The 14,697-nt window shown below is 37.4% G+C and overlaps 1 protein-coding gene across 1 annotated transcript in view; it reads left to right on the top strand.

Annotated features, from left to right (window-relative positions):
- The window catches only part of LOC118745042 (calcium/calmodulin-dependent protein kinase type 1-like), a 181,767-nt gene that overhangs the window by 118,536 nt on the left and 48,534 nt on the right, over window positions 1–14,697 (top strand). The gene's annotated exons all lie outside the window — the stretch shown is intronic.

Below are 14,697 nucleotides of genomic sequence, written 5' to 3'. Positions count from 1 at the left end.
CAACATAATCTTTAAATTTAGGGGCGGACATTAGCAACTTTTTTTTTCGACCCAGTCTAATGTACTTGCCTGAGAGGAATTTTTCTTGGGACATAGTTTTTTCCATGTGGTTTAGGGTGAGATATTCTTCCAGGACATTATCGTATGAGGCCTTTAAATCGCCGTTTTTGAGGAAGTTTCTCTCCATTCCGAGAAATTGCTGAAGCGCTGAGGAGCGAGAGTAACCTAAAGAGATTTCTTTGGGGAAACTTGGCTTGAACGGAAGCCTGACCACATAACGACCATCAGAGTTGCGAGAAGTGGTGGATTTATAGAAATCTTCGCAAAATTAGTCTTCAGGGGTGGTATGCTTGAGGTTTGGAACTTCTTCTAGTTCCCAAAACCGACGCGATTGTGAGTTGAGATACTCATTAGAAATTCCCTCTATTTGTGTAGAGTATGAAGCTATGTTTTCGTAAATCTGACCAGTATCCAACCAAATATTGTCTTTTGAGCTAGCAGAGTTGGTTGATTTTTTCAATGCCCTCCTCGATTATTTGAGGGATGATATCACTGCCTAACACAAGGTCAATCTCGGATGGGGAGTGGCAGTTTGGATCTGCCAGTTCGAGATGAAACCATTTTTCTTTGTGGTCATGATTAAGTGGGAACTTGGGGAGCATTTTTGTCAGCTGTGGTAACACGATAGCTTGAGCATTTATTTTAGTTTGGAGATCGGCGGAGACCAAGACTGAACAGCATAATTTGTTCGAAGTTTGAACAACTCTTCCACCCATGGCCGAGATTTCAAATTTTGAGGATTTGCAGGGCAGCCCTAGCTTATTTTCAGCTTTGGTAGAGATAAAGCTTCGTTCTGACCCCTGGTCTATGAGAGTTCTGAGTTTAAATATTTCTCCTCGGTGTGATACCGGTACCATAGCTGTGGGGAAGAGTATTCTGCTCTCATTCTCTGAATAGAATGATTGCACCTGCATACCTGAGGCTTCTTGTTCGTCAGTGTCTGTTTGAGTTGAAGTTTGGGCACTTAAGTTTGTGGAGGTTGTGGTTGCCACTTGTGAGTTGGTTTTTTGCACTCTTGGGGGTTGCCTTTTCGGCATGGAGTTTGCGGCTTCATGGAGCATTGAGTTGTGCCGTTCACTACAATGGCTACAAGTTTGTGTGCTAGGGCAATCTTTCAACAAGTGTGACTGGGATAGACAATTGAAACACATATTATTTTCTCTTACGAACTTCTTGCGATCAGGGATTGACAACTTTCGGAATTTGAAGCAGCTCCACAGCGAATGAGAGGAGTTCTTACACATCGAACATTTGTTCATTATTCGCTGCTCTGTCACGTGAGATTGTATTTGTGACATCGATCTGTTTTTAAAGTTTTGAGAGTAAGGGGGTTTAAAAGGTGGTTTGTTATGAGAGAAAGGCGGCTTTGAGGAGCTATTGGGCTGAACAGGAGTTCTCGCCTTCGGCAGGCGCCATTGATCATTTCTTTCGGCCACTTCATAACGAGTAGTGAGGAACTGGTCCATTTGGGGCCAGTTGGGGCGGTCTTTCCTCGAGCTGAGGGATTGTTCCCACAGGAATACTGAAGTTTCGGGAAGCTTAGAGGTGACTATATGAATGAGGATGGGGTCCCAATTTTCAGTTGAGACTTGCTGAGTTGCGAGAATTTGAAGGCAGTTGTATACTGAAGACTGCAGCCTTTGTATGTCTTCGCTGCTTTCGGTGGGAATGGGTTTGAGGTTCATTAAGATTCGTATTTGGTTGTCTACCAAAATACGCTTATTCTCATATCGAGACCGAAGTGCTTCCCATGCGAGAGTAAAGCTTTCATCACAGAGAGAGAATTGCTTTACTATTTGATTGGCTTTACCTTGAGTTTTGTACCTGAGATGGTACAACTTTTGGCCTTGGGTGAGTTCAGGGTGATTAATATGTACCGCTGTGAACATATCCCGGAAAGAGGGCCATTGTTCGTAACTTCCGTAAAATACTTCGGTGTCACAAGGAGGGACGGTTAAGCCGAGGCCAAACTTGCGTTTGGGTTGTGATGTAGAGGGAGTAGGCATGGGAGTGCTCACTTGCTTATGAAGATGGAGCTGGTCAGCGATTTCAGCTTTAGTGTTTTCATATTGATCAAGACAAGACCGATATTTGCGAAAAGCACTTGCTTTGAAATCTTCGGGAAGGTCTTGCTCGTCTGCCTCTACAACTACATCGTAAGATTCTGAGTTATTTTCGAGAGGTAGAGATTTGAATCTTGAACAGTAATCGACTAAATTATCAGTATCTGCAATAAACTTAACGGAGGCTACTTGCTTCTGCTTTTTTGCATTGTTTCGGGTCGAGCGTTGAGTCTCGGTTGAGACGGTTTTCTTATCGTCACTCATTGCGGGAAGTATGGATTCTTCGTTAAGCTCCGAGAAAATTTAGTCTGAGAGGGCTGAGGTCGAGAGACTGAGAGAGAGAGAGATGCCTGAGGGAGATTTAAAGAACCCGAGAATACTACAAGAATGTAATTTATATATTTTTTTAACTAAATGCAATTCCTCTTAAAGGAATGCCAGAGAATTTAATGCAATTCCTTTTTAAAGGAACGCCAGAGAAGTAAATATACAGTGAGATAGCATGCGTAAATAAATAATTAAATGTGTGAGTTTTGCGATTATGCCAGTGCTCGATTGCGAATTAATAGAGAAAAATAGAGATTTAATTTATTGACCAATTTATTTATTTAACCGTTTCACTATGGGTAAAATTACCCGATTTTGTGGCCAAAACCCCAACTTCTAAATACTTTATATGGCAACCCTATTCATAGTTTTATAACATAGACACATAGGGTATGACATATTAAGAATTGTTTTTGGTTTATGACTGTCAATCAAGAAAATATATGCTATTGAACTTGCAATTAGTATTTTATTTATAAAACGTCTTTGTTGAGCTGCAAAAATTCGTCCCAAATAAAAGCGATTATTATATATTTATTTTCACAAGTGGAAATAAGTGTTAATATGGCGAAGTGTGTCAATAGTAACTAAAAGGACTTGTATTGAAAATTTATCCTCAACTGCTAAAGGATTGGAGAAAATCGTATTCCTTTGAGCCAGTTAAATTGAGAAGGAAAAACCAGAGAATCTCATTTATGATAGCGTGTAAAAAAAGTTCCACTAAGATGCACAACATAAGATCCATGCACGCAATTAAGAACATCGATTGGCAATAGAATTTCATTAGTTTCATCTGCATATTTCTGCTTTCGTTGAACCATTTCTTCTTTTTTGTAGATACGTACCAGTTAAAAAATGCGATCTTGTTTAAATTATGACACGCAGAGCGCACAACGAACGCAAAGGAACGCACTCTTTTTACCTTCCTTTTATTAGCTCGGGATGTAACTATGTAATATGCGATTTCCATTCTCAAGTTACATAGCTGATGACAGTACGAATGGCAATTATAATAGGGAAGTTTTAGTTTTTATACCCGAGCGCACTTGTGCACAAGGGTATTATAACTTTGTTCACATAACGGTTGTTTGTAACAGGCAAAACGAATCGAGATAGATATAGACAAATGTATACATAAATGATCAGGATGAAAAGAGAAATCGATTAAGCGGTGACTGTCTGTCCGTCCGTCCGTCTGTGCACATGATAACTCGAGTAAAAATTTAGATATCTTAACGAAACTTGGTATGTGCACTTCTTTCGGGCGTAGGACGAATGGTATTGAAAATGGGCAAAATCGGACAATAACCACGCCTACCTCCAGTGTATATCTTGGTAACCGCTGCACCAATTTCTTCCAAACTTGGCACAGTTTTTGGCCTTGATACAGCATACTAAATGGCCGAAAATTTAAAAAATCGGACAATAACCACGCCCACATCCCATATAACTGTAATTTAGAGAAATACAAAATCTTCGATAAATCCGTAAATATTAAAGCTAATTTATTCAAAATTGATGCTTGCAACAATTCTTTACCAAGAAATATGTGTATGGTAAAATTTTGGAAAATGGGCGTGGCACCGCCCACTTATGATCACATATACGTATATCGGTAACCGTTCTACCAATTTGTACCAAACTCGGTATTTTAATTGTACTTGCCACATAAAAGCAAAAAAACGTTGAAAATTATTGAAATCGGACTAAAATTACGGCCGCTTTTCATATAACAGTAAATTTCAGAAATGCTTGAAACTTCAATATTTCGAAATTTAAGGACGCTAATTTACTCAAAATGGATACACCCCGGTTTACCATGTAGCGGTAGCTTTCGGAAAGGTGAAAAACATATATTTAATACTTGCACCGGGTATTTAATGTTCGGCTCCGCCCGAACTTAGACTTTCTTACTTGTTTAAACTATAATTTTATTAACCATTTGCTAAAAAATTTTGGAAATCCCAATATTTCTGACAGTTACAAAGCTTTTTTGATTAAAAAAAATCTAAGGATATAGCCAAGAATATCAACAGAAAATGGGAAAAGGTCAGTAGAAGTTCGTATAGATTTAAAAAGACATTTGACGATTGGTTAAGAGGCGAGATAACTATTGAGGGCACAAAAACCCCATCAAATTCAAAAGGTGGTCGCCCAAAGGTTCCATTCAATGGTAAGAGTTTTCGGGGAAAGAGAAGAGAAGCTTCGGAGTTATGTAAGCAAACTGGAAGCAATAGCGATTTGATGGTTTTGGCAGCCAGCACTTCAGCGCGTAAGAATGGACATGCACACTTAGCTACGATTCTTAAGCACTGCGTCACTAGTTCAAATCGTACTACTGCAATAAAAAAAGGTATATTTAGTAAAGAAAAAAAGCGTATTCCCTTTTCTATTGATGAAGCCTTACCTTTTTTACTGCAAAATGGATTTACGAAAGAGCAGTACTTGAACATGCGAAAAAAAAAAAAAATAAGAAATAGCAATATATGTCCTGCATATAGAGACGTTGCGATTGCGAAAAGCAAATGTAGACCGGCCGGCATAATAGCTTCTGAAAAAGTTGCGGAAGTACCCTTGAAGAACTTGCTGATACACACTGTTCAACGAATTATTGAGTTGCAAACTGAAGTCATAGAAAGTCACATTAAGAAATTCAATGAACCCATTATGAAAACGGAGCTAATACTAAGTTATGGATTTGATTGTTCGAGTGGTCATGCGAATTATAAACAAAAGTTTTCTGAGTCAGCAAGCTCAAATAATACAGATTCCTCCCTCTTTACAACGTCTGTTATACCTTTCCGTCTGTTATCGTCAACAGGAGAAATCATTTGGAATAATCGCACACCTCAATCGGTTAGATTTTGTAGACCGTTAAAACTAGAATATGTTAAGAAAACAAAAGAAACTATTTTGAAAGAGGATTGCTCGATTAAAAAGGACATCGAAGAGCTGGAGTCATTCGTTGTAAATATTGTGGAAGATAAGATAGTAGAAGTTAAATGTACATTATTTTTAACGGTAATAGATGGGAAAGTACTAAACATCCTTACGGATACACACTCAACACAAAAATGTCCAATTTGCGGAGCTACACTGAACGATTTTATGACCTGCAGCGATTTTAAATCGACGAAGTTTCGCGCTAAGGAAGATCACCTAAAGTATGGAATTAGTCCATTGCATTGTTGGATAAGATTTTTCGAATTCATTTTGCATGATGGATATAAGCAAAATATACGAAAATTGCAGATTAGTAATGAACACGATAAAAAACTTTTTTTGGAAAGGAAACAAAATATACAAAATCTATTTTGGGAACATCTTGGATTGCCCGTTGATAAATCAAAAGTTGGAGGTTGTGGAAGCAGCAATGACGGAAACACAGCTCGTCGTACCTTTGTTCAACATATAGCATTTTCCGAAATTTGCAATATTGACGTGGATATAATATTTCATTTCAAAATCATTCCTATATGTTTATCTTGCCAACTGCCGCTAAATTTAGAAAAATTTTAGCAATACTGTTTCAGTGCAGGTCATAAAATTATTGAAAAATATCCATGGCTACCAATGACAGCCACTGTCCATAAAGTGTTGATTCATTCGAAGCAAATACTGCAAAATACAGTGCTTCCAGTGGGAGCTTTTGGGGAAGATGGCGCAGAATCAAGACACAAATTGTATAAAGCAGATCGACTTAAACACGCTAGAAAAACTAGCCGTAAAGATAATATGATGGATGTTTTCACCAGAGCCTTAGATACATCAGATCCTCTAATATCTTGCATTTGTCTTAACAACCGCGTACAACGAACATCGCGTTCACGGCTTCCGACTGAAGTGTTACAATTATTGCGCTGTGATGTTCCTGAATACAGATCTATTTCACCCACTAAAACTTCTCGTTCGAATTTGGATATAAACGATAGATATAGATGAAGACACAGATTCAGATTCGGAGAGAGAGAATCAGACGTGTTTGGACGTGTTTATTAGTTGCTCCGCGATAATCACTTGCTTTTGCTTAATTTTATAATTTTCATATATAAATTCGACTATTTTTCGTGCGCTGAGCATCTGCCAATCATTAAATTAACACTGAAAGCTTGCTTCCGTCGTTAATTTGCTTGTTTTAAGTACTTATCTAGCGCATACAAAACTTACATTCTGTGGTAAAATGTCACCCTGTGGGGAAAATCTCTAGTTCTGAACTGATGCGCTTCTAGTACATTTAGACCCAGTACTGGTTCGCGATAAATCTCTTTTGCATGCAAGCAACTGGCGAATTTAACATGGCGATGTCCTAGGAATTTTCAATTGCCCCCCGCTGCATCCCTTTTTCGATAGTTCCGAACTAGTCCTAAATTCTATAGTTCCGAACCAGTTCTAAAATCGACAGACGAAAAAAAAAGTATCATGATTTTCAATCATTTTGGTTCTTCCGTGTGTGCGATTTTAAGTTATTTTGTAAGGAATGTGTTTTCAATTCGAAATTAAATTTGTTTGAATGATTGTAAGAAATGTACGTTTACATACCTTTAGCTGTAGCTGAGTTTGCAGAGGTGCTCGCTGTTATTTCTTAGATTCCAGACGGTCGCAAGATGTTGAAATGTTAACACAAACTTTAGTTTTGTATTACCGAGCTATGAAAAAGCATCTGCGAAGCGCAGAAAGGAAGCGTATTTGAACGAATAAGCCGCCGAACACATATCTATGTAAAGTAAACAAGCCCCCGCTGCATCCCTTATTCGATAGTTCCGAACTTGTTCTAAATTCGACAAACAAGATCTAGTTCATTCTGCATCCCTTTTTCTATAGTTCCGAACCATTTCTAAATTCGCCACTTTATATATCGATTTATAGTGAAAAAAAACTGAAACAAATTTGTATTTTAAAAGTACCACTTTTCGCCGATTTCGGACTGGTGGAGATCTAGTTCATATCGGTCTAGTTCCTTTTTGGCGATGAAGACCTAGTACGGAACTAGAAATTTGATTCACTAGTCCGCGGTTTCCCTGCAGGGCAGTGACAAACACAACCACATCAACATCAACATCATTAAAACGCCGCGCTAGCAGAGAGTCCCCCTTTGCTAAGGCTGCTAAGCTTGATGAGTCTGCTGGAGTAACTACCGTTTAAGCGGCCGTAAAAGAGCTGGAAGAAAAAGTCAAAATACACACTGAGCAGCGCCAGTCTCTCTTCGGGAGTCTCTCTTCAAAAATATCTGAGTTGGAAGAGAAGCTGGTCAGGCGTTTGGATGTGGAAGTAGCGACTTTGACAGCAAGAGCGGTGGAATCTTCTGAGCATATAGCGAAAATGGAATTGGAAATAACCAAACATGAAGGTGAGATTGCGGAACTACGGTCGTCGCTTGAAAGTATACTGTCGCAGAAGGCGATTTCCGATCATGCTGCTGATGCTGTTGCCTTTGGGTTGCCGTATATGGAGGGTGAGAATTTAAAAAGCATTTTCAATCGAATTTGCCTCTCCATTGATTTCATGGTTCCGCCAATCAAAGTTATTTTCCGGGTAAAATCTAACTCCGTGAGCCCCAACAGTGCAGTCATTATAAAATTGTACTCTCCTCTCGGATCAAAATCGGACTCTCCATGCCTTCGCTGAATGCCGTAAGCGCATCAAATCTGCCATCCCGCTTAACTCTTTGGGTGTGGAGGGAAAATTTAGTATTTTTGAGAGTTTTCCTATTGAACATAGAAAACTACTGCAGGCGGTGGTTAAGATACGGCGGGAGGGGAAGTTGCTGTCGGTTTTTACCCGCAGGGGTTTTGTACATATGCGGCATGATACAAATGAGCCCGCAACCAAAATTTTAAATGAGAGTGAACTGCAGCGATTTCGCTAATGCTCTTTGCTGTTATATATCTATGTTCTATAATTACTACGTGTGTTATATCTCTTATTGCGCTTCCCACTTTGTAAAGATGGCCACTCTTTTCAATTCTTTATCTTTGTTCTCTATGAGTGAAGTTGTTTCTGCTTGCACCTTGCATGATTGTACAATATAGGGTTCCTAGCGCTGATGTAAACAGTCTCGCTAAGTTAAATGTTCTCTGTAGTCGTCAGAAGGGCCTTAACATAGTGCACTGCAACGCTCGTAGCTTGAATACTGATAAGATGGACTATGTTAGGAATGTGTTTGAATGTTCGTTAAGTGATGTTATTTGTGTATCTGAGACGTGGTTTGATGCGTGGCTTAGTGACTCCTCTGTTGACATAGTTGTGGCTATTTATTGTAGAAGCCATTTACGGATGAAAAATGTAACAATGTCCTCAAGCCATGGCACTGAATTCCTTGTTATAGAAATTTTAAAGCACTTGTTTCTTGTGTCTATAATCCGCATAAATCTGTTAGTCTTAGTCCGTTTTTTGATGTCATGTCTGCGTATCTTGTTGATTATTATCATATCATAATATTGTGAAGATTTTAATGTGAATACTCTTGTGTGTGACTGTTACAGTAAAAACTTGACTATTTTATTGTTTCCGACTTGACCAGTGTTTTAAAATTTGACCAAATTACGTTTTTATCTGACCATGATCTAATTTTTTGTTGCTTGGACATTAATGTTGAGCGGAGTCGTGACGATCAGACATTTTTATATAGGGACTTCCGGAGTATTAATTTAGATGCTCTTTTCTCGGATCTTGGCAGAATAGACTGGGCTGAATGCTGGCATTGTCAATCAGTTGACGCCAAACTTAACTTCCTTGTTAGTACTCTTAGAGATGCTTTCGACAAACATGTGCCTGTTCGCACTGTCCCTGTTGGATGTTCGTCTTGCCCGTGGTATAATAGAAAGGTTCAGTCGGCCATCAAATTGCGAAACAAGCTCCATTCACGTTGGAAGAAAAATCCCACCTTATCGAACTGGGATGCATTTAGGTCGGCTAGGAATATTTCAACTTCCGTTACAAGGTGCGCAAAGCGCGCTTACTACGCAAATAAACTAGATTCCAATCTACCACCGGGTGTCTTGTGGCGCAATATCAGTAGTCTTAGGGTACGTAGTAAGGAGAATGTGCGATGCACTCTATCACCTGACGACGTCAATGATGCCTTTCTTGGGTCTTGTGTGTCTAATGTTGTAGCCCCCACTTTTGTTCCATGTAGTTGCTTGTGTTTCGAAGGTTCGTCTTTTGAGTTCTCTACAGTAACCGAATATGACGTGAGTAGATGTGTTCTTGGTATAAGTTCTAATGCTGTAGGAGAAGATGGTCTTCCAATAAAGTTTATAAATGTTACACTACTCTTTATCCTTGGAACTCTCACTCACATCATAAATCACGGTGTAACAACCTCTCGTTTTCCACATTTGTGGAAAATTGGTTCTGCGTTACCTGTCGCTAAAAATGCAAAATTGTCCAAATGATTTTCGTCCAATCAGTATTTTGTCTGCTTTGTCCAAAGTCTTTGAGACCCTTATGGCTGAACATATTTCGATACATATTGAAACACATAATCTCATCTATCCACTTCAATCAGGTTTTCGAAGAAGCCATAGCTGCAGCACTGTCATATTAAAAATTCCAGATGACATTCGGGGACCCTCGATAAAAATCACTTAACCTTGCTCTGTTTACTAGACTTTTCTAAAGCCTTTGACTCGGTTAATCACGCGCTACTATGCACTAAACTTGAAAGATACTTTAGATTTGGGAGAAGTGCTCTGCAACTTATGAGTAGCGATTTGATTGGCAGGCTCCAACGTGTACGAATTGGCTCTGAGCTCTCTCAGCTAAAGGGGGTGCCTGCTGGGGTGCCTCAGGGATCTATACTTGGCCCACTTCTTTTTAGCCTATTTCTAAATGACATTTTTCAGGTCTGCCTAAAAGCTAATCTCCATGCCTATGCTGACGATATTCAACTATACTTATCGGCTCCTCTGGTGCAAGCAGATCGATTGTGCGGCGATATTAATGCTGAGCTATCCGCTATTTCCAATTAGGCGAATGCCAATGGTTTGCATCTCAATTGTGATAAATCACTTGTTTTGCCAATACTTAATAAGAAAAACATAGATTTCAGCTTTTTATCGCCGCTGATCATCGCTAAAAAACCTCTGAAAATCGTCAGCAAGGTAAAAAATTTAGGGTTTATACTAAACTCTAACCTGACTTGTACAGACCAAAATAATGCAATGGTTGGGAGGGTTTATGCTACCTTAAGAAATTTAAAAGTATCTGGATTTTATACTCCTTTGAGTACAAGGCGTCAGCTTGCCCTACAAATAATAATGCCGAAAATCACATACGCTGAGGTAGTTTACAGCAAGCTTGATAGCAACTCGATGCGCAAGGTTGATATTTTGTTTAATAATGTAACCCGTTATGTGTATGGTCTCACAAGGTTCGAGCATATATCGCCGTGGAAGTGTAGCCTCTTGGGTTGTGAAATATCAGAATATTTGAAAGCCCGAAACTGTGTTTTTCTATATAGACTGATTGCTATGGAATCTCCAGGTTATCTTTTTAATAACTTAGTATTTACTAGGTCTGCACGGGTAACAGATCTAATTGTCCCTCACTTTAGTACGTTAGCATCAGAGAGACTGTTCTTCGTCAGCGCTATACGTTTGTGGAACTCTATCCCTGCTGGTGTAAGAAGTAGTCTAAGCAGAAGCAACTTTAAGCAATCTATTTACGCATATTTTAAGAAATAATGTTTTGAATGGACTGGCCATCTATCTTTACCTATCAATCTTTATCAACATTCTTAATTTATTTTCTATCTTTGTATGTTTTTATTTCTTATCGTATTCCTTAGTACTCTTAATCTTTATTGTTTAGGGATTATAATTATAATGTTAGTTTATTTATTTGTCCTTGTTTTTATTCTTAAGTTTGCAAATGTATGTACGTATGCTTTTCTCTTTGTTTATATTTAAATCAGCAATTTGTTGTACTATAAAAGATTATATCTTATTGTACTAATGGTTATACATTTAATAAATGAAATGAAATAAATGAAATGGATGCCAATGAAAGTCAAACTGAAAATTACAACTATATTAGCTCTATTTATTCCAATATACTTAATTACTTGCACTTAGAAGCAGAATAATGAGTATTTACATGATTTGTTATGCACATTAAAACATACATAAAATAAAACATTATTATGTATGTACATAGTAATAACTATTAGCTATTTTGAGAATCCGCTATGCTGAATTAATTCACTTCATCTTTTAATAATACTGCATACATCTGTATACTGCTACTACGAGTACTAAGGTATATTTTTAACATTAAAAAAGTTGTGCAAATTTGTTAAGATAATGATTGTGGGACTGGTAAATTTTCAAATCGTCAATTTCTCTACCATGTTAAGATTAATGCTTCATCAAGAACTGTATTTTTTATCTCTTTGGGGTTTTGGCCAACAAAAGTTATAATTTTACCCATAGTGCGTTTTTGAGAATATAGTTATTTCGAGAAACTTGCTCAACGAATGAAAGAGTACGTGAAAAATTAAGTTTATGTAAATGCAAGTTTTTTTTCCACGCGACTGTAACCGCAATTTTATGTATATATAAGAGGACCACACAGTAGAATAACGAGAATGCGCTTTAATTACTTTTGGTGAAATGCAAATTTAATTCACGGGACTGTAACAATGGTATTTGTATATAAGCGCCGTCAACTTTTATTTATTAACTTTATCGCACTGCAAACCGACCACTGTATCGCACTTTATATATGTATATGTCGCTAAATCAAAAAGAGTCACAACTCAAAATTTTTCAAAATCGACTCTTTCCCATAAAACAGTTCTCAGATCACATCCCCAACGACTGGGAAAAATTCTTCTCCAACACTGCCTTCCTTAACTGGAGAAATGCCGTTATGTCTGTTTTAATGTTACTTGCGTTTATGTTACCTGCTTGAACAGTATCAACTAAAGAGTACTATTTATAGTTGTGACAGTTCGCACTTAAGCAATAATGTAATTTTATTTTCAGTTAAAGAGTCTTATTTCGACTTGTGCCACTTTAGTTGAAACAAGTAAGAAAGTCTAAGTTCGGGCGGAGCCGAACATTAAATACCCGGCGCAAGTATTAAATATATGTTTTTTCACCCTTCCGAAACCTTCCGCTAGATGGTAAGCCGGGGTGTATCAATTTTGAGTAAATTAGCGTCCTTCAATTTCGAAATATTGAAGTTTCAAGCATTTCTTAAATTTACCGTTATATGAGAATCGGCCGTTATTTTAGTCCGATTTCAATAATTTTCAACGTTTTGCTTACACGTGGCAAGTACAATAACCATACCGAGTTTGGTACAAATTGGTAGAACGGTTACCGATATACTTACATGTGATCATAAGTGGGCGGTGCCACGCCCATTTTCCAAAATTTTACCATAAACGTATTTCTTGGTAAAGAATTGTTGAAAGCATCAATTTTGAATAAATAAGCTTCAATATTTAATGATTTATCGAAGATTTTGTATTTCTCTAAATTACCGTTATATGGGATGTGGGCGTGGTTATTGTCCGATTTTAAAAAGTTTCGGCGATTTTTTATGCTGTACCAGGGCCAACAACTGTGCCAAGTTTGGAAGAAATTGGTGCAGCGGTTACCAAGATATACACATGTAACCATAAGTGGGCGTGGCTACGCCCATTTTCCAAAAATTTATAATATTCTTATTTTTCGTCGAAAAATTATTGTAAATATCAATTTTGAGCGAATAATCTCCAGTAGTTACTAAAATATCGCAGTTTTCGTATTTCTGAAAATTACCGTTATATGGGAAGTAGGCGTGGTTATTGAGCGATTTTAAAAATTTTCGGCCATTTAGTATGTTGTGCGAAGGCCAACAACTGTGCCAAGTTTGGAAGAAATTGGTGCAGCGGTTACCAAGATATACACATATAACCATAAGTGGGCGTGGCTACGCCCATTTTCCAAAAATTTATAATATTCTTATTTTTCGTCTAAAACTTATTATAAATATCAATTTTGAGTGAATTATCTTTAGTAGTTACTAAAATATCGCAGTTTTCGTATTTCTGGAAATTACCGTTATATGGGAAGTGGGCGTGGTTAAAGTCCGATTTCGCCCATTTTCAATACCAACCTACCTTGGATTAAGGGAAACCTTCATACCAAATTTCGTTAAGATATCTCAATTTTTGCTCGAGTTATCGTGTACACGGACAGACGGACAGACGGACAGACGGACAGACGGACGGACGGACGGACAGACAGACATGGCTTAATCGATTTCTTTTTTCACCCTGATCATTTATGTATACATTTGTCTATATCTATCTCGATTCGTTTTGGCTGTTACAAACAACCGTTATGTGAACAAAATTAATATACCCTTGTGCACAAGTGCGCTCGGGTATAAAAATTTGAAATAGTTTGCGATATCGTTCAGAGGTGTGATTTTTTTATAGAAAAAGTAAGTATAACCAAGCGTATTATCTTTGATACAAGTAATTATGATAATTGATAATTTAAATCAATGTAAGTATTACTATTAAGTTTAGAGATAATCTTGAAATCATATTAGAAATATGTATATTAAACGAGGAGTATGGTAATACATATTCACTTTATACAAAAATGTTACGTATACGCCGTGCATTGCATCGTTGAACTTACTCTTAAACTTGAATTTTATACTTACCTTTTTACATACTTACCTTTTAAATTGAATACTGACCTACAATTATACTTACCTTTTATATCCATACTTACCCTAAAATATACGTACATTTAAATTCGAAAAGTCCTAATCTAAAACCATTAAGAACAAAATATTATGTATGTTTGTACGCTCACTGCACACCTTAGCGAGCGGTCATCGACGGCCGCTAAATAAGTTGTCGTTGAGTTAGCTGTCGTGGCCTTTGCAAATTATCAAAATTAAAATTTATTGTTAAAATCTAAAAACTTATTGTGCATAAGAAAAATAAAAAAAAATTGTTATCTGAAATAAAGTTTGCGAGCTAAAAGTGTAAAATAAAGAAATTAAAACTATATTAACTTTTATACTATTAATTTAAAAACAATATTGTGTGCTTATTTGCAAAAGGAAAGTGCCTGCCAGTGGTGAGTGCCCCTACCCCCCTCCATTAGTGAAAACTAAACAAAATGTCTTGCCCAAATATTGAACATTATGCAAGAACTCTGATGATGTTAAATGCAGAGACTGTTCCTTGCCCATCTAGTCCTCTGAGTGATAGCAGTATGAGTGATAGCGGAAATAC

Source organism: Rhagoletis pomonella, unplaced genomic scaffold (assembly GCF_013731165.1).
Source record: "Rhagoletis pomonella isolate Grant_MI unplaced genomic scaffold, Rhpom_1.0 Rhpom_scaffold_00008, whole genome shotgun sequence".
NCBI classification, from domain to species: Eukaryota; Metazoa; Arthropoda; class Insecta; order Diptera; family Tephritidae; genus Rhagoletis; species Rhagoletis pomonella.
This window is presented reverse-complemented; position numbering and strand designations above follow the sequence as displayed.